This window comes from Triticum aestivum, chromosome 2A, assembly GCF_018294505.1.
Source record: "Triticum aestivum cultivar Chinese Spring chromosome 2A, IWGSC CS RefSeq v2.1, whole genome shotgun sequence".
Taxonomy (NCBI): Eukaryota; Viridiplantae; Streptophyta; class Magnoliopsida; order Poales; family Poaceae; genus Triticum; species Triticum aestivum.
This window is the reverse complement of record NC_057797.1, coordinates 392,471,097-392,492,731: the sequence shown is the minus strand read 5'-3', so window position 1 is coordinate 392,492,731 and position 21,635 is coordinate 392,471,097.

Below are 21,635 nucleotides of genomic sequence, written 5' to 3'. Positions count from 1 at the left end.
TATGCGTCGAGGAAACATGGTGAGTCGTGTCCTACAGTAGCATCAATGATTTGATTAATGCGGGGGAGGGGGAAGGGATCCTTAGGGCAAGCGTTATTTAGGTCTTTAAAATCGATGCACAGGTGCCAGGATTTATCCTTCTTTGGTACCATCACCAGGTTTGCCAGCCAGTCCGGATGACCGTAATTCAAATTTGAACTACATCTACATGCAACGGCTAACCATAACGGTTTGAAAAATCACATGTGTCTAATTGTGTGCAAGTTAATTCCATGGGCAGTAGATTAGAAGGAATTTTCAAACATATTGGTCTCACGACATGGACACATGCATATGTATGCATGGAGTGCTATGGCATTTTAATTCCAAAAAATTAAAAAAATGATCAGAAAAACATGAAACCTTGCTTGATGTGATGTCATGCCACCAAGATGATGTGGTAAAAAAATTGGCATGTGTGACGAAAGTTTGGACACACACCCCTCACAAACCGGAGCAACTCACTAGAAGGCTCCTGGTTCTGAGAGGGAACAATGCATGTTTGATGACAAACAGGAGATAGCTTCCTCTTACGGCCTTCAAATATTTTTCTACGTTTATCATCCACTACTACAACAGTATTGTGAAAATTTGGAAAATTCTAGCGGTTATTTGACCTTTTAAGGACATTTAAGTGATTTTCTAGCCATTTAATGATCATAATTCAAATTTGAACTACATCTACATGCAACGGCTAACCATAGAAGTTTGAAAAATCATATTTGTCTACTTATGTGCGACTTAATTCCATGTGCAGTAAAATAGAAGGAATTTTCAAACATATTGGTCTCACGGCATGGGCACATGCATGGAATGCCATGGCATTTTAATTCCAAAAAATTGAAAAATTATCAGAAACACATGAAACCTTGCTTGATGTAATGTCATGCGACCAAGATGATGTGGTAAAAAAATTGGCCTGTTTGACAAAAGTTTGGACACACACCCCTCACGAACTGGACCAACTCACTAGAAGGCCCGTGGTTCCGAGAGGGAACAATGCATGGTTGATGACGGACGGGAGATAGCTTCCTCTTACGGCCTTCATTTTTTTTCTACATTTTACATGCACTAATACAACTATCGTGTGAAAAATTGGAAAATTTCAAGGGTCATTTGGCCTTTTTAAGACATTTAAGTGATTTTCTAGCCATTTAATGACCGTAATTCAAATTTGAACTACATCTACATGCAACGGCTAATCATAACGGTTTGAAAAATCATATTTTTGTACTTGTGTGCAAGTTAATTCCATGTGCAGTAAATTAGAACGAATTTTCCAATATATTGGTCTCACGACATGGACACATGCATATGTATGCATGGAGTGCCATGGCATTTTAATTAAAAAAATAAAAAATGATCATAAGAACATGAAACCTTGCTTGATGTGATGTCATGCCACCAAGATGATGTGGTAAAGAAATTTGCGTGTGTGACGAAAGTTTGGACACACACCCCTCTCAAACCGAAGAACTCACTAGAAGGCTCGTGGTTCTGAGAGGGAACAATGCATGTTTGATGATGAACAGGAGATAGCTTCCTCTTACGGCTTTCAAATTTTTTTCTATGTTTCACTACAAAAAAAATACACTTCCGTGATGATACGTGTTTGTCACAGTAGGTCGCATTTTTGGTCATGCATGTACATCCATGACGATTTTATGACAGAATCAAGATAGTCATACTTGTGTTGTCGTACAAGTGTTCCATGACATTACCAAAATTATCATCATGGAAGTGTCCACTTCCATGACGATAAATCGCACGTCACAAAAGTGCTTTCGTAACGGAACGTCGTTAAGCTATCGGGTCTGGTTTTGGATCCGATAACCCGCTAACAACCCCGAGCAATCGGGATTTTCCACGTGTCGGCTCACCGTTGGAACGGATGTCATCCACTCATTGGACCGAAGGCTCCTATGATACGTCGACACGTGGCACGACCGAACAGGGGCCCATTCCTATGAATAGGCCGGCCCGTTTGACTTGGTCAAAAGGTGGCGGGTCGGCCCAAGGAAAGCCTGTTAACGGCCTGTTCGCATATAGCCCATTTATAGCCCGCTAACCCAGGGCCCGTTACGACCTATCCGAATTAGGCCCAGTAGCGTCATCTGGGCCGTCCAATATGATTACAATCCATTTTAAGTTCCGGCCCATGTATGGCCCATGATGTCTTTCGGCCCATATGAGGCCCTTTGTAACTCTTGGCCCATTAACGGCCCATGGTGAAACTGGCCCATAATGAACAGTGTATCACTTTATACCCATTAACGACCCATTAATCCATTGGGACATTTGCATCCCATGTTATCTTTTGGCCTTCTCAGGGCCCATTTATTCTTGGGCTCATTTCCAGCATTCGGTTACATACGGCCCATTACTGCCATTTTCTACTTGTGGGCCAAATTCAGCCCGTGGTTACAGTCGGCCCATTTGTGGCCCGTTAATACGTTGGGCCGTTTTCATAGCATCATCAAATACGGCCCGTTATGGTCGGCCCATGAACGGACGACTCCAACTCTAGCCCGTTTACAGCCATAATGTGGTCTGTTTTTGGCCCATGTTTGGCCAATCGATAATATGGCCCGTATAAGGCCCATTGATTATACGGCCCGTAGAAGGCCCGTTGTTTCTACGGCCCATAGAAGGCCCATTGTTTCGACGGACCGTAGAAGGCCCATTGTTTCTACGGCCCGTAGGAGGCCCGGTGTCACTACGGTAAATATAGGTTTAGACCTGCTAATGGCCGAAGATGATTATAGGCCCACATTTTGGCCCATATGAGTAACGGGCCGACCTAAAGACCGACAACACTGAGATCCACTGAACCTTCCGGCCTAAATTACAGCATACCGACCAAAGAATAAACCTACACTATACAATAAAGAAATTATGGCATTTTACATCCACTGGGAATCAAAGTTCGCTACCAGTGATAATAAAGCGCAACATGACCGCAGATTACATACACTGGGCATCAAAGGTCGCCACCAGTGCATATAAATGCGCTGACAAAAGAATATACAAAACTGAGAGCACTTCAGAAGGCAATAGACCTGGCAAGGTCGGGCCCCGCAAGCAGCCGAACAAGCTGATGAGACCTGAGTTGTGTCAACGATAGATGCTTCATCCCTAGCTGTATGGCACCATAGTGCGCAAGGAAGTCCCCTGACACCTTCATTGCATCTTTGACTTCACATCGGAGCTGAGCTGAAGCAAGCCTTTCCACTTTAAGTTCAGACTGAAGAAGTCGAACTGATTGAGGCAGCGACTGCACAGAGGTTGTCTCACACCTGCTGGTGAGTAGCTTCAACTCACTGTCTTCATCAAGACAAGACCTTGGGGTCATCTCGCTGTCCTCAAGATGGTTTGGCTCACTATCTTTCCCAAAGTTCTGCCTGACATAAGAGATACAACTCTGAAAGAGAAACAAGGAGACACGTAACAGGTTTCACAATTATATAAGCAAATAAATGGATCTGTTCTGCATAAGGAACATGTTTTTACAACTACAATTTAAAACTGGTAGTTGTTGCAAACATCCAATCAGATGTAAACAGCAGTGGAGGAAATGATGCCTATCCAAATCTATACTAGAACAAAGTTTGAAGGCTTGAGACGGATGAACTTACATTACATGTTAACACGGGCTGGACAAAGCCCTTCTCCATGTTGATGGAAGGATAATTCAATAAATTCCCCAAAGAAAATTCTTTATAAGCATTGCCATTATTCTACATTTTGCAAAGAGTAAATATAGATCAAATAATATTGGAAGAAATAGAGGATAATGAAGCTCAGGTGCAGACTGATGATACATAATCAAATAGCAATTAATTAAGTACATCGTTACAAGGCAAAAGGTACTGACAAGAGGAATGCAGACATCAACGTGTGCAGTGGCATTGGCTTTATTCAACATTTTGGTAAGAGTAAATGTAGATATGATAATTTGGAGAAAGTGGATGGCAGGGAAGATAAGATGTAGAGTAATGCTAGACAATCAACTCTCTCGCGATGCATGTACAGTAATACCACCACCGTTCGTTATTACTTGTCGCTCAAATGGATGTATCTAGCACTATTAAGTTCTAAATACATCCAATTAATCAACAATTAATTCGATACAGAGGGAGTACATGACAACATGTACTTACATGAGCAATCCAAAACTTCATAACCATTGTGTTAATTCTACATTTATCTAAGAGTAAATATAGATCTTATAATTTCAAGCAAAGGGAGGATAAAGAAGCGAACATTTACAGTGATGCTACATAATCAAACGGCAATGAGTGTAAGTATGCTGACAAAGGGCAAGAGGTACTGACAAGAGCAATGCAGAACCCAGTATTGTCGTGAGATCATATGATCCTTTGAGCAAGGAGATTCATCTAAAATTAGTTTTCATACGAGAGAGAAGGTAAGGCACATGCAGAAATTTAGGAGTTCAAATTTTGAATTGATATCATAGACAGTACCTGACGTTGGGCTCTCAGCAGTTCTAATAGGGGTTTGGCCACTGGAGTAAGGGTAAAGTCTGGTACAGTTGGGCGTGTGTTTTCTGTGGCTACTGATCTATCTGATTTAACAGGTATCACTACCTTTTCCAAATACCTTGTTTGTACTCCTTGAGGATCTGCACTTACCCTCTTCCTTTTGGATATCTATTACGAAAGAACAACATTTGACTGGAAAAACATAGTATGATGACACATGGAATAGGTACAAAAATGGATAGGTATGGCATATACTCATATATGATGCTTAAACTAAGCAGATGGTGTAACAAAGTAGAAGTAATGCAAGAGGTCAGATGCAAAATATGTGCGACCAATACAACCTTGCCAAGTTAGAGCATGCACCTTGATGGGTGAATAAGATAGACCATCCTTCACTATTCCAAGTTTGTTAGGCGGTGGATTGTTCCGCAATATTTCTCTCGTGCGCCCATTCTCATATTCATTTTGATAATGTTCAATACATGCCATGCATGAAAACATAAAAACAAGTGAGATTATCTTTGTAATGAAGAAGTGATTCTAATCCAATACTTCCTCCTTGTAAACCCCTTTGTGCTATCTCTGCAATTCTTCTAAGAGGTGCCATGCATGCTGTAATTTGATGTGTGCATTAATATAATGTGGCCTACTACTCAAAATATGAGAGCTCCAGAAGTGATGATACTTCGCAGATGACAGCTTCAACATATAGTAAAGAAGAACAAGTCGACCTGGCCTGACAGATTCAAAATATACTAAGGGAGAATAACTCAACTCGACCAGTCGACCGCAAGAGAAGAGGATCATCTTAAAGAAGAGTGGAAGAGCAAGCAGATTGAAGATATTACAAGTCTTTCTATACAATGTCGGTTGGCCACCAATGATGAGCCAGAGCACACAGAGTAATACTATTCCTTCCGGTCTCTCCATATATGGCTCACATGCATTTCGAAACTAAAGTAGGAAGATTTAGCTGACCAATTAAACATCTCTTAGTTTTACTAATATCAGCATAATATCAGATTTGAATTTGTACAACTAAGCTTGTTTAGCTCGATGGGTGGAGCAGTGCTATTACGACACGAACCACGTAGGCTGATCGTGGTCATCATAAAATGGGGAAACCGTAAGCATGATGAGTATAGTGTTGACCATGGCAGTGGGATGGCAGATCTGAAGCTGCAAACCGCGCAAAGGGTAGTTAGCAACCGATGTATGCTTTGAAATAACAACTAAGCTTTGGTATGGACAAGAAAGTACAGTCAACAAGTGGCAAAGAAATGTAATCCTGCTGTCTCTCTATATGTCACGACATGCATTTGGAAACTCAAGTGGGACCTTTAGCTAACCAATTAAATATGTCTGTTAACTAATATCAGTATCATATCACAATCATTTGAACAACTAAGCTTTGGAATTTTGAGTGTTGTGTTGTTTAGCTTGAAGGGTGGAGTAATGCTAGTACGACAGAAAGCACCTACGCACGTCATAGTAGTAGATAAAAGGGGAAAACCCTAAGCGTCAAGAGTAAAATCAGGAAAGTGGAACTAACTGGACCAGTGGGTGGCGCACATGCTTTTCGAAACGAATATAGGAACATTAGATGACCAATTAAATGTTCTCTGTTTTAGTAATATGAGCATCATATCAGATTCGTATTTCAACACGTAAGCTTTGGAATTATGAGTGGCATGTTGTTTCGCTTGATGGCTTGAGGTCTTAAGGAGCAGTGCTAGCACGACACAAAGCTGTTCAAGCACCTACGATGATGGTAGTGAATATAAAGGGGGAAAACCATAAGCTTTACGAGTATAGTGACCGTGACATGGCGGATCTGAAGGTGCAAACCGGACAAAGCTACTTCGCAACCAATGTTTGCATTCAACTAGCCACTATGATTTGGTACGAACAAGAAAAGTACAGTAAACAATTTAAGATCTATTTTCCGAGTGAGATCAATAACTTAAGCACATATGGAAGAGTACCACCTCTCTTGCGATGCCGTGTAGGCCCCTGCTGATACGTTGAGGGTGTTGCGGGTCCGATGGCTATCGGCGGCTGGGAAGAAGACTTTAGATGGCAGACGGCCGGGTCGGGGGATAAATCTTGTTGCCGTGGACGAGGCGGTCGTAGGAGCGGCAACGACAAGGTGGACGACGGCACCGATGAAGCGAGACGACGCAATGAAAGGATCCTGGTCCAGCGCCGTGGATGAGAGACATCCATCTCTTGCAGTGGATGACGAGGTAGCGGTAGCGGCTCCGGCAAGGTGGAGGATGGGGTGGCGGACGGAGGAGGCTGGCTGCAGGTGGGAGGTTGTCATGGCGTCGACGGTGTATGAATGGGGAAATGGAGGGGGAGGGGGATCTCAAAATTTGGGACACGCTTGTCTGAAATGTGGGAAAGTTACGAACTTATCCCCCGTTTAAAATTTCGGACATCACGTCGGTTGGGGATAGGACAGTAATCTCGCATCTCCCAAATATTTGCCGGTAACGATTTTAGGCGAGGAGAGGGTGTTTTGCCGCCCATGGTTGGCGCCCATGGTATATGAACGGGGCTTATAGGTAGGGTGGTTGTGTCACGTCTGAGGGAAGTTACACATCTACCCCTATTTAAAATATTAGCCTACATCGATTTCGGACAAGGAGATTTTGTTTTGCCGCCCACTGTGGATGAATGCGGAAATGCAGGGAGAGACACATGACTTTTGGACGAGCTTGAATGAAATGTGTTTTGCCACCCATGTTTGTGAAAGTGCGTTATATGACTAGCGGGGGGTGAATAGGCGATTTTTATGAAAGTCTTCAAAACATGGACGTTTCGAAGACAAACGGTAGAAATAGACCTATTACCATGCAGCAGAAGGTAGACTACACTAGGCAAACCATAGTCAAGTATTCAATGAAGTGAAAGCACAATGACTAATAGCAGCTAGGCAGTAAAGATCAGGTAGGAAGATATTGTGAAGCCAATCAGAACAAGCAGTCACTCAGTGAAGATAAAAGATAATGCAATCATGCAATGACTTCACAAGGACCAACAGTAAGTAATGGGAAGCGAAGGATGAAACCAGTGACTCGTTGAAGACAATGATTTGTTGGACCAGTTCCAGTTGCTGTGACAACTGTACATCTAGTTAGGGCGGCTAGGTATTTAAACCCGAGGACACACAGTCTCGGACACCCAGTCCTGAACACGCAGCTCAGGACACTCAGTCCTCACCATATTCCCCTTGAGCTAAGGTCACACAGACCTCTCCAAATCACTATGGTAAGTCTTCAAGGTAGACTTCCAAACCTTCACATACTTCGTTCACCGGCGATCCATAATGACTCTTGGATGCTCAGAACGCGACGCCTAACCGGCTGGAGGATTCACAATCCTCAAGTGTAATAAGTCTTCAGATCACACAGGCAGGAAGACTTCAGTGATGCCTAACACTCTTTGGCTCTGGGTGGTTAGGGCTTTATCCTCGCAAGGAATTCTCTCTCAGTGGCTTCGAGGTGGGTTGCTCTCAAATGACAAAAGCCGTACTCTAACTCTGAGCAGCCAACTGTTTATGGTTGTAGGGGGTGGGCTATTTATAGCCACTAGGCAACCGAACCTGATTTGTCCGAAATGACCCTGGGTCACTAAGGAACTGACACGTGTTCCAACGCCATATTTCAAACACACACGGCAACTTTACTTGGGCTACAAGCAAAGCTGACTTATCCAACTCTGGACAAGATTTGCTCTCATAGTCTTCAATCGAAGACATAGGATTTTGGTTAAGCATCACTTCAGTCATTCTGACTGGTTCTCTTGGACCCCACTTAACAGTACGGTGGTTCCTATGACTCAACAAAGAAAAAGAATGACGAAAGAACTAAGTCTTTGCGCTCCATAGTCTTCATGCAATGTCTTCTCTTGTCATAGTCTTCAATGTGAATGTCTTCACATACCACATTTGTCTTCAATGTCTTCTTACATTTTTAGGGGTCATCTCTGGTGGGAAAACCGAATCAATGAGGGACTTCTACCTGTGTTATCCTGCAATTATCACAAACACATTAGTCCCTCAACTAGGTTTGTCGTCAATACTCCAAAACCAACTAGGGGTGGCACTAGATGCATTTACAGTTTGGTGCCCACCGTGTCTGAATGGGCTCAGAGGCCGTCGTATCACGTCTGATTGAAGTTACTAGTCTACCCCTATCGACAGCAGTGTAAATCCGATCGATAAGGATGTCAAGTGTTAGGGGTATTTAGTAATTTCCATCTCGCAAACACTTGCTTCGAGCAGCCCACAAATGATAGTGGGTGTTTAGCCGCCTCGTTCAAAACTTCAGAGAATTAGCATTCACGTTTGCCCTGGGCCCTGGCAACTAAATCCAAATCCAATTTTTATTCGATTATGAATATCCACAGATAATTCTACATTTTGTTATTTATTTCTTCAAAATCACAACAAAGATTTATTCCACCTTTATATATGATTATGATTTAGAAATGTCGTGATCTTCGAATTCAGTAGGTTGGATACACTTTGAGTCAAACCGTTATTTCATCCAATACAATAAGCTCACACAAAAAAGTTCACCTTATGTCAATCGTACAAGTACTAAGGATTACCTCGCCTAAAAAAATTGGATCATTACAACACATTACAATAATCGAATGACAATTTCAACTGCTATCTAAAGAAGAACTGGGATTACCCTGGGCTTCAGATAGCAGAAGCAGCAGGACCTCCTCCGTCTTCAAATGCAACATTCTTACTTCCTCCAATTCTTGGGTTGCTTGCATAATGCGTGCAGCTAATTGCATAATTTCCAGCTTCCAGATCGAGATTACCTCATTCATGCCAGCCACACCATCTCTTTCTGCCTCTAATAGAGCCTCAAGAACTATAATATCTATGCTCAGACTGCTCTCCAACGGTGTTGCCTCTGAACTGCTACCATCTGGTAACATGGATGGCGCACTGCTTCCACAAATAGATTCTGGGGTTGTACATTGTGTCCTAGTGTGAATGGCATCCTGAAAGGTTTCCGCCGGACATAAGTAAGAGATAGTTATCACATGATCCAGGCAGTAAGCTTACATGGTAAACGACATACGAATTATTGCCGAACATGGCAAGCTATATTTAAATGGTTTGAAGCAGCATGAGCCAAAAAGAAATTAAAATGGTAAGATGAAACTAGGGATGTAAGTTGTAAACACTCGGCAAAATATAAAACCACCGCCCATATGAACCCGTTTGAAGACTATCAACCCATATGCTTCTCCCCCTTTTGTTAGTAAGGACCAAAAAGGTTTGAAGACATGGAGCGCCTACTCATTCCCATGAGGAGTAGGTGAAGCAGCAGGGTCGTCGGTGTTGTTAGGCGGTGCAGACGAACTTGGGGCAGTGTTAATGCGTGCAGAAGTAGGGGGCGGTGAAGTAGCATCGTCTTCATCATCGATCACTCTGGCATTCACAGTTGCAGCAGAGGAGGAGAACTCAGAGTCTTCAAGAGACGGAGTTCGTCACAGCATAGTCCTTCTTGGAGGTGTTGAGTCCAATTTGAAGCGTTTAGAGAAGCCATCCTCTTGAAGATCATCCTCAGAGCACATAAGCGTCAGCCCTTTCCATGTACGCCGACAGGTTTCATGGGCAACAAAGGCATTCATGGTGGCAAGATTGCGAATCCTGTTTACATCCACCAAGAGGCTTTGCATTTGGCGCTTCAGCCAGTCATGATGCCTATCCTGTTTCTGATGAAGGGCAACCAGAAGCTCTCGGTCATTGAGAACATGGGAGCGCTTCTTGGGCCGTTGAGCAATGGTGCTTTCAGTGGCTTCAGTGAGGGCACGATGAGGTGTACGGGTAGTACCAGCCAGAGGATAAACACGAGTGACTGCTGGGTCGCCTTCAATGTGTTGAGAGAAACTTTGCTTATCAGCATTCTGAAGACTAAGGGGCTCCTTGGCAGGCTCTAGATAGATGGCTTCAACTGACATATCGATGTCAGGCAGAAAGATCCGATGATTGCAAGCAGAGGGCTGATAGGTGACAACTGAGTGTAGTTTGATCAGCCGCATAATCCATGGAGCGTAAAACTTCAAGCCAAAGAGATAAGATCTTGATGCAGCAAGTTGGCGGATGAAGAAGTCTTGTGCATTGAAGCTTTTGCCGTGAAGAATATGGAAGACCAAAGTCTTCATTGCACCTTCCAGCTTTGCATGTGGAGAATGTCCTTTGATGGGCCAGAGAGTTCGCCTTATGATGTGATAGATAGTACGTGGCAGATACTCAAGGTCTTCAACAAAGAACTCCTTAGGATATTCAACATCTGGAGGCAAAGGCTTCATCATGCTAAGCATCTGACTCATATTGGGCTCAAGCTTGTGGAAGATGCTTTCCATAGCAGCACTGTGAAGCTGACAACCAGGTTCATACAGATCTCCTGGAGTGGGCAGGCCAGTAAGCTCAATGATATCAAAGGCTTTGGCTTCATGATGAACATTGCATGTCATCCACTCAAGGACCCAAGTCTTCGGATCCCTGTTGTAGCCACGGATATGAAGAGTGGCATAGAATTGGAGTAGCAATTCTTCATTCCGGTGCTCCTTATCAGTGATGAATTGCAGCAAACCAGACTCTCTGAAGCAATCCAAAGCTTCTTCCAAATAGGGCAGTCCAGTTATGGCTTCAGTGTCAAGACGCATATGTGGGAAAATGCGGACTTGATTGTAAAGAATGCATGAGTAATAATTGCGCTGCCGATAGCTCCAGAGCCGATCAGAAGATATTCGTGCCTTGGTGTAGGGGTTCTTACCGCTATTAAAGAAGTTGTTGTGTGCCTTGAAGCCATTGATATTGAACGATCCGGGTGCAGATGCAGTTCCTGGAAACCTGGGCAACCTTGGTATTGGCTTCTGAATCTGAGGCCAGTGCTCAATGTGATAGTCAAACTGAGGACCAGCAGCAGGCGGAGGAGTCAGAATAGGCCATTTGACAGTGGCAGGTTGGCCATAGTTGAATGCTTGCTTGATAGTGTGTGGCCTTGGTGGCGGAACAGGAGTAGTGGCATTAATAGAGGCGTTAGGATGCACAACAGAGGTATCAGGAGCAGTTGCATCATTGGTTGGTGCAGGCTCCACATTTGCTTCAGCCATGACTATGTCATTGGCTTCATTTGTGTTGGTGGTAGCAGCCTCAAGATTCTCAACCTCCACTTGATGAGCTGGAGGGTCGGGCACGGACACGTTCTCCTCGAGAACAGCTTCTTCAGTAATGGGGGAGTAGGGACACGTTCTTCTTCTTGATTGTCATCAGCTGATGCAGCCGGATTGTCTTCAGCACCTTTGGCTTCAGACATGGAGACATTCACAGTCGGAGTGGCTTCTGGGAACACTTGACGTGCAACAGATTGGGGCACTTCTCCCTCTGGAACGCTCGAAAGGGGGACTTGAGGCCTTGGTCCTTTGCGAAGCCTGCGTAGCACTGGCGACGCCTGTGGAGATGGAGTTGGCTGGGCCTCAAAGTCGTTTTCTTCATCTAGGGTGACTTGTTGTTGTTGGAGAGTACTTGGGGTGTCTTGTTGTTGTGGGTGATCAGCCCACGATGCATCCTGAGCGGTTGGCGTCAAAGGAAGACCAATGCTGATGAGTTCGCTGTGCGTGAGCACAGGCGATGATACCAGTTGGTTCACGATCTGAGGAAGAACTACATCATCTTCACCATTGTCATGGTGACCAATGTCTTCAGCAGCGGTGGGATCAACTGCTGGAATGTGTTCAGCTTCATGAGCCTCTATTGAAGCAGGCTCATGAACAACCAGTTGGTGCTCGTGGTGTTCAGATGCAGGGCGAACCATTGAGATAGGTTCAACAACTAGGGGCTCTATGGGAGCAGCCCGATCCTTCTTGGTTTTATGCTTCTTCTTAGAGAGAGCGACATCAGAGGCTTCAGGATTTTTCCTTTTTCTGGCTTCAGCCTCGGCAGTCCTCGTCTTCTTCAGCTCTGAAGTGGTTGACCTGACCTTTGGCTTCGAGCCAGTCATGCTGCTTGGGAAGACTATGCGAGGTTCTTCCTGCCTCGAAGGTGCAGATTGATCAGTTGAGGGCTTCTTCTTCTTTGCAGCCAATCTGGAGTCGATGCCAGGATGACCAAGAGCCTTGCGCTTCTCAGCCTCATTGTAGGCTTGCATGCACTTGTCAGCCAGGCTCTTCATGCGCTCACGAGAACCTTAAGCTTCTTCACGCTTCTTAAGAAAGGCTTCCTTGAGCTCATGTAGCATAGTCTTGAATATTTCACATCTTGCACGCTGAGCTTGGCCATGTGCTTCTTGAACTGAGCTTTCTCATAGTCGATCTTTTGCTTCAGTTCAACGATGCGCTGAGCTAGAGCTAGCTCAGAAGCAATGGCGCCAGTGAAGGCGACACTGAGGCCAATTGGAAGTTGCAGGTCTTCAAAGCTGAGGTTGGGCGTGTCAAACCACTCATCGATGAAGTTATGGATGATTGCCACATCAAAGAGAGGCAAATCATTGAAGATCTCTGCTTCTTCCTTGCTCTTGATCAGTTGCTCAAGAGCGTCATCTGCAAGATCTTCATCGCTTGACAGATCAATGGCGTCATTGCGTAGAATAGCAGCAGCAGTCAGTGCCTGATCAGTACTCTTTCTCATCTCAGTCTTCTTGGAGATGCGTGATAGATCTTCAGACTGCACACTGTCTTCAGGAGGTGCGGTAGCCAGTGGCTTCGCACGTGAGATTTTTGGTGCTGAAGCAGACGATGAAGCTTTAGGCTTCTTCAGTTTCTTTGGCTTCGGCGGTGCAGGCGCTTCATCAGATTCAGCGTCATCTGCAGGCTCATCCACGGTTGTCCCTTGAACCATGATATGAGTGATGAGACCTTCCAGGTTGTAGAAGGGCCCAACAAGATTGGGTTCAGCTTCACGGGTGCCATCGACACGGGGAGCAGAGGGACCAGGGTTGAAGTCTAGTCCCAATGACTTCTTGTTCTGCTTCGCCGAATTCATGGCAAACTGGAAGTTGCGCTTGAACAGATTGTCGTCATGACACCATAGCAATGACGATGGGTCTGCATCCGGAGGTTGTGGTCCACGGACCATGCAGGGATAGAAGCCTTGTTCAATGGCTTCATCTCTGGACCTGGGTTGAAGATTTCTGTATAGGATGTCTCCCCATGGTTGCTTGATGGCATTCTTCTCAGCATATTCCTTGGTCACAAACCTGTACTTGAACCACTGTTCTGCCCAATATCGCCGAATCCATTGGATTCGTGTCTTGCGCTCAGTGTAATACTCTTCTGGATCTGTCTGGTACAACTCTGAGAGGTCATCGGGCAGATCTCTTGATGTTCCACCTCGACGCTTTCTGCCACCCTTCCTTGCTGATTTCTCTGTAGTCATGATCTTCCAACTGAATGGCTTCAACACGTCCAAAGGTTTCAAAGGCTTTCGCTTGCTGGTCAAGCAGGAACTGGCTTCGGGAGAATTTATATGATGCTGTAAAAATTCTGCAAACGAATGCAGACTATGAGAACCAAGTGATTCTCCCACGGACATGTACCTGTGACAACATTAAGGTGCAAGGGAAGGGGAAGAGGTCATATGCATTCTCAGAAGATTTTGAAGATAAATCAGTTTAGAAAACATTGACCTCATAGTGCGAAGACATTCACTCATAGATAGAGAGTTGGTTCCAGATTTGTACGAATCCACGAATAAGTACAAGTGAGGAATCTAACTACTTTGTGAAGCATAAGTGAACATACTAGGCATATTATGAGACGCGGTATGAAATAGATCCAACTTGTGTGAACAGAAACTGCTTGTGGTAGAAAGTGATGAATCTATAGGATCAAAGGGGCCGTAAAAAGGAAGTTTTATTTACCACACAAAGAACTGCTAGACGGAGTGGGAGAGGAGGCCGAGCAGTTCGATCGTCTGTGCCCTAACTTGGCGACGAAGGATACCTATGGCGACGGCGGAGAAGTCATGTCCGTGGCCGGCGTGGAGATGGCGTCGGTGAGGTCGCGGCAGCTAAGCGCTTCGTTGCCAGCGTCGTCGAGGGCTAGCGGTGGCGCTAGGGTTTGTGCGAGAGTGGAAGAAAGGATAATGACTGTGGTGAAGCGTGTATTTATAGGGATAGGGACGACACAGTGTTATTACACAGGTGTCCCTGGCGATTCACATCTGAAGGACACATGGCCATCATGCAACATATCGGAGGTTGCTCCACGTTCCCACGCACGCCTGGATTGTCGGGTGGTCGTTCCCACTTCTCCGGGTTTCAGGTGAAGGAATTAGCATTGAAAACGGACTTAAATGTTTGTCTCTGTATCTTCTGCTGATAAGGGCGCAGAGAAGATATTCGACAATTTCAATAGAATGCATATGATTTGGAGAGATAGAGTTTGAGATAGAAAGCATAGAGAGGTTAGGGTACGATCACATTCACTTAGTTCAAAAGATTCAACAAGAAGACATAGCTATAAGTGAATGTTGTAGAGGACAGAACACTAGTATATATATGTATATATAAGAAAGACAATCAAATCAACATCGTGAAGATAATCATGAAGACAAGTTGAGATTGAAGCCAAACCAAATGTGAAGACATACCAAACGTAACGCCATGGGTGAAACACTTCAAACAGAAAATTTTGGTGGTGGCTTTACCCACCGTATAGGAAGTATTAGACCCAGACACGGTGCACAATTATCATGGCGCTCCGAAGTCAAAATTCCACATTAATGTATTCACACTTAGAATGTAAGTCTTCATTGATTGAAGATATACTTTACTTCGTGTGTTGCACATCTTAGTCATCAATATGCATAAGATGTGTGCCTGATCACAGGACATTTGAGGATTCCAAAATATTCAGCTCACACCATAACTTGCAAAACCTCTTCACATCCAAGGGCTTGGTGAATATATCTGCCAATTGCTCTTCAGTGTTAACGTGTATGATATCAATATCTTCCTTCACAACATGATCTCTGAGAAAGTAATGACGAATTTCAATGTGCTTTGTCTTTGAGTGCTGAATTGGGTTGTTGCCAATCTTGATGGCGCTTTCGTTTTCGCAGTACAGTGGCACTTGCTTCAGATGAATGCCATGGTCTTTGAGTGTTTGCTTCATCCATAGAAGCTGAGCGCAGCAAGATCTAGCAGCAATGCATTCAGATTCAGCAGTGGAGAGAGATACACAGTTCTGCTTCTTTGAAGACCAACATATAAGTGATCGTCCCAGAAAATGACATGTGCCTGATGTAGACTTGCGATCCACCTTGTCACCAGCATAATCAGCATCCGAGAATCCAACCAGATCAAACTCTGAGCCCTTTGGATACCATAATCCTAGTGTTGGGGTGTGAGCCAAATATCGAAGAATTCACTTCACAGCTAAGTGATGCGATTCCTTTGGTGCCGCTTGGAATCGAGCACACATGCAAACACTAAGCATAATATCTGGCCTAGATGCACATAGATAAAGTAAAGAACCAATCATGGAGTGGTATACCTTTTGATCGAACTCTTTACCATTGTCGTCGGGACCCAGATGATGTTTGGCTGGCATTGGAGTCGTGAAGCCTTTGCAATCTTGCATCCCAAATTTCTTCAGGCAATCTTTGAGGTACTTTTCTTGAGATATGAAGATGCCGTTAGTTGCTGACGTATTTGAAGACCAAGGAAGAACTTCAGCTCACCCATCATGGACATCTGATATTGCTCTTGCATCATATATCCAAACTCGTCAGTGTATTTCTGATTGGTGCAGCCGAAGATAATGTCATCCACATATATTTGGCACACAAACAGTTCACCATCATATGTCTTCGTGAAGAGAGTGAGGTCGAGGGAACCAGGTTTGAAGCCTTTGCTCTTCAGGAAGTATTTGAGTGTGTCATACCAAGCCCAAGGGGCTTGTTTGAGGCCATACAATGCCTTGTTGAACTTGTACACCATGTCAGGATGTTTTGGATCTTCAAATCCAGGCGGTTGTGCAACATACACTTCTTCTTCAATCTTACCATTGAGAAAAGCGCTCTTCACATCCATTTGATACAGAAGAATGTTATGATGATTTGCATAGGCCAGCAGTATGCGTATGGCTTCAAGTCTAGCCACAGGAGCAAATGTTTCATCGAAGTCAATCCCTTCAACTTGAGTGTAACCTTGAGCAACGAGACGAGCTTTGTTTCTGACAACTTGACCATGCTCATCTTGCTTGTTGCGATATATCCATTTGGTGCCTATTATATTGTGCTTGCGAGGATCAGGACGCTTAACCAATTCCCATACATTATTCAGCTCAAACTGTTGAAGCTCTTCTTGCATAGCTTGAATCCATTCAGGTTCCATGAAGGCTTCTTCAACTTTCTTGGGTTCAGATATTGAGATGAATGCGAAGTGCCCACAGAAATTTGCTAGCTGTGTTGCCCTTGAACGAGTGAGTGGACCTGGTGCATTGATGCTATCAATTATTTTCTCAATCTGTACTTCATTTGCAACACGAGGATGTACAGGACGAAGATTTTGCTCTTGCTGATCATTATCATCGTTAGAAGGATTGTCTTCGGGCTGAGCATTGTCTTCAGTTTGATCAGGTGCGGAGATGATAAGTTCCTCTTCAAGCTGAGATTCAGATGGTATGATTTCTCCAGTTCCCATAAGTTTGATTGATTCACTGGATGGAACTTCATCTAGCACATTTGGCAGGTGCTCTCTTTGTGAGCCATTAGTCTCATCGAACCGCACATCCACTGTTTCAACCACTTTATAATGAAAGAGGTTGAAGACTCTGTAGGAGTGCGAATCCTTTCCATATCCAAGCATAAAACCTTCATGTGCTTTTGGTGCAAATTTTGAAGTGTGATGTGGATCCTTGATCCAGCACCTGGCACCAAATACTCTGAAGTAACTGACATTTGGCTTCTTGCCAGTAAGGATCTCATAGGATGTCTTGTTGAGAAGTTTGTGAAGATACACACGGTTGATGATATGGCATGCAATATCAATGGCTTCAGGCCAGAATTTTCTGGGAGTCTTGTATTCATCAAGCATTGTCCGGGCCATCTCAATGAGTGTTCTGTTCTTGCATTCCACGACTTCTGCTGTGGTGTGTATGGAGCTAAGAATTCATGTGTGATGCCCAATGTATCAAGATAAGTGTCCAGACCAGTGTTCTTGAATTCAGTGCCATTGTCACTTCTGATGTGCTTGATCTTGACGCCATAGTTGCTAATGGCTCGATTGGCGAAGCGTCTGAAGACATCCTGCACTTCAGTCTTGTAGAGGATTATATGCACCCAAGTACATCTTGAATAATCATCAACAGTGACAAAGCCATAGAGACAAGCAGTAGTAGTAAGAGTTGAGTAATGAGTGGGACCGAAAAGATCCATGTGGAGCAGTTCGAAGGGTTGAGTCGTTGTCATGATTGTCTTCGAGGGATGCTTGGCCCTCGTCATCTTTCGTGCTTCACAGGCACCGCATAAGTGATCCTTCTTGAACTTGACGCCCTCGATGCCTATGACCTGCTTCTTCCTTGCAAGGGTGTGGAGGTTCCTCATGCCAGCATGTCCTAGCCTCCGATGCCAGAGCCAGCATTCAGAAGCTTTTGCTAGAAGACATACGACAAGTTGTGGTCCTGCTGAGAAATCTACCATCTACAAATCATCTTTCTGATACCCTTCAAACACTAGAGACTTGTCAGATTCCATTAGTACAAGGCAACAATATTTTCCAAACATCACAATCAGGTTGAAATCGCAAAGCATTGAAACGGACATTAAGTTGAAACCAAGGGATTCAAGAAGCATGACTTTATCCATGTGTTGATCCTTTAAGATTGCAACTCTACCTAGACCCAATACCTTGCTTTCACTAGTGTTAGAAAATGCGATGTGACTTTTGTCAGATGGACGTAGTGTTGAGTCCATAAGAAGGCTTCGCTTGCCAGTCATGTGATTGGTACACCCACTATCAATAATCCATTCTGAAGCAGCTGGTGTCATACCCTACAGTGCAGTTAGGGGGATAGGCTTCACGAAGAGAATTGTGAAGCAAAAACATTTGACGAACCAGTGGATTATGAAAGCTTAGATCGAGATTTGGACTGATAGGGCGAGTAGCAAGTGATTCAGGAACAAGGTACATAATAAGACCATTTGGGCATTTGATCTTGTGCCCTACAAGATTTTTAAGGTCCCCAGCAATAGCGTCAGACGATTTTGGTTTTCGGCTGGAGACCTTTCCCTGCAAAAGAGAGTTAAGCTTTCTTAGCCACCCACATCTTCAAGGGTGGCTTCGAAGCAATGAGTCTAAGTGCAGCATCTGAGAACTTTGGCTTTGGATCCCTAGCAAAAAGTCTTACAGGTGGACAATAGTACTCATAAGAATAAGCAGAATAGTTCTTGGTCTTATGAGCATGGCGGTTTGATGAAACACGCTCATATTCACAGGACTGAGTATGGTTTCCCTACAAAACATTTGCGTTAGTGCGACTCAGGTGAGTCCTCTGTCTGTATGAAGCCTTTGGACCGTATGAAGCCTGTGGTCTGGGGTTTGTCTTCTTCACCTATGGTGTCATGATGACATTCACAGGAAGATTCTCCAAACACCTTTTCGGCACCCAGATCTTCTTCATAGGCGGTCCATTCCTGCAGTTAGTACCAATATACCTGGCAAACACTTCACCATTCTGATTCTTAAATAGTTTATAGTTTGCATCAAAGGATTCATCAATAACAATGGGATTAGCACAAGTGAAGCCAGATAGGGTGGATGGATCCGCTGAAGGTTCCTTTGCAGCAACCCATGTGGTTTTGGGGTACTGCTCAGGTTTCTAGTAAGAGCCATCAGCATTCATTTTCCTTTCGAACCCAACACCCTCTTTCCTAGGGTTTCGGTTCAGGATCTGCCTTTTGAGGACATCACATAGTGTCTGATGCCCTTTGAGACTTTTGTACATCCCTATTTCAAGCAATGTCTTCAACCTAGCATTCTCATCAGCAATAGCAGTGGTATCCTCAGCAGAGGGGTTAGTTACCACATCAACAGTTGAAGATATTGCAACAGTAGTAGCAGTAGAACACTCAACAACAGAAGTAGCATTGTCATGCTCAATGCATTTAAGACATGGTGGTTCAAATCCTTCCTGAGCAGAACTGATCTGTTCGGCGCGAAGTGACTCGTTTTCCTTTTGAAGATCTTCATGAGCCACTCTCAATTTCTCAAGATCTTGCTTCCTTTGAAGATAATCATAGGAAAGCTTTTCATGAGTTGTTGAGAGCATTTCATGATGACTTTCAAGTTCCTCATACTTAGCGTGAAGATTTTTTATGTCTTCAATTAAGGACTGAGATCGAGTCATTTCAGTGTCTAACAGATCATCACTTTTGTCTAACAGTTTTTGAATATGTTCCATAGCTTTCTGTGGATTCAGTTGCAATTTTAGCAAGTGTTTTGTAGCTGGGTTTGGAACCACAATCAGAGTCATCTTCACTAGATGTTTGATAGTGAGTAGTGCGTGTGTTTACCTTGGCACTGCGTGCAGTGAAGCAGTAGGTAGGACTGGAGTAGTCCTTGTCATTTGCATCGGTGTCGGTGATGAAGTCATTGTATTCAGCGTTGAAGATGGACTTGGCAACGTATGCTGTAGCCAGACTCGCAACGCCAGAATCGGACTCCTCCTCAGACTCCACCTCCGCCTCCTCAGAAGCGGACTCCTCCTCTGAATCCATTTCCTTGCCAACAAATGCACGTGCCTTGCCATATGAGCTCTTCTTGTGTGATGAAGACTTTGAGGAAGACTTGGAAGAAGACTTTGAGTATTTCTTCTTCTTCTTGTCGTCAGAGTCATACTCCTTGCTCTTCTTCTTGTTGTTGTTCTCATTGTCCCACTGCGGACACTCAGCGATGTAGTGGCCAGGTTTCTTGCACTTGTGGCATGATCTCTTCTTGTAGTCATGAGCAGAAGCTTCATCATTCCTTGAGCTTGATCGTGAAGACTTTCTGAAGCCTTTCTTCTTGAATTTTTGGAACTTCTTCACAAGCATAGCAAGCTCCTTTCCAATGTCTTCAGGATCATCAGAACTGCTGTCAGATTCTTCTTCAGATGAGGAGACAGATTTTGCCTTCAAGGCACGAGTTCGCCCATAGTTGGGACCGTAGATGTCTCTTTTCTCAGAAAGCTGAAACTCGTGTGTGTTGAGCCTCTCAAGTATGTCAGACGGATCGAGTGTCTTGAAGTCAGGACGTTCTTGAATCATCAGGGCTAGGGTGTCAAACAAGCTGTCAAGTGATCTCAGGAGTGTCTTGATGACTTCATGCTTGGTGATCTCAGTGGCGCCGAGAGCTTGAAGCTCATTTGTGATGTCAGTGAGTCAATCAAACATGAGCTGGACATTCTCATTGTCATTTCTCCTGAAGCAGTTGAAGAGGTTGCGAAGGACACTGATTCTCTGATCTCTCTGGGTTGAGACACCTTCATTGACCTTGGAGAGCCAGTCCCAGACTAGCTTAGATGTTTCCAAAGCACTCACGCGGCCATACTATCCTTTGGTGAGATGACCACAGATGATGTTCTTGGCAGTGGAGTCCAGTTGAACGAACTTCTTAACATCAGCAGCGATGACACCTTCACCAGCCTTGGGAACGCCATTCTTGACGACATACCATAGGTCGACATCAATGGCTTCAAGATGCATGCGCATCTTATTCTTCCAGTAGGGATATTCAGTTCCATCGAAGACGGGGCATGCAGCGGAGACTTTAATTATCCCTGCAGTCGACATAGCTAAAACTCCGGGTGGTTAAACCGAATCACACAGAACAAGGGAGTACCTTGCTCTGATACCAATTGAAAGTGCGTTATATTGACTAGAGGGGGGTGAATAGGCGATTTTTATGAAAGTCTTCACTGGTTAAGCATCACTTCAGTCATTCTGACTGGTTCTCTTGGACCCCACTTAACAGTACAGTGGTTCCTATGACTCAACAAAGAAAAAGAACGACGAAAGAACTAAGTCTTCGCGCTCCATAGTCTTCATGCAATGTCTTCTCTTGTCATAGTCTTCAA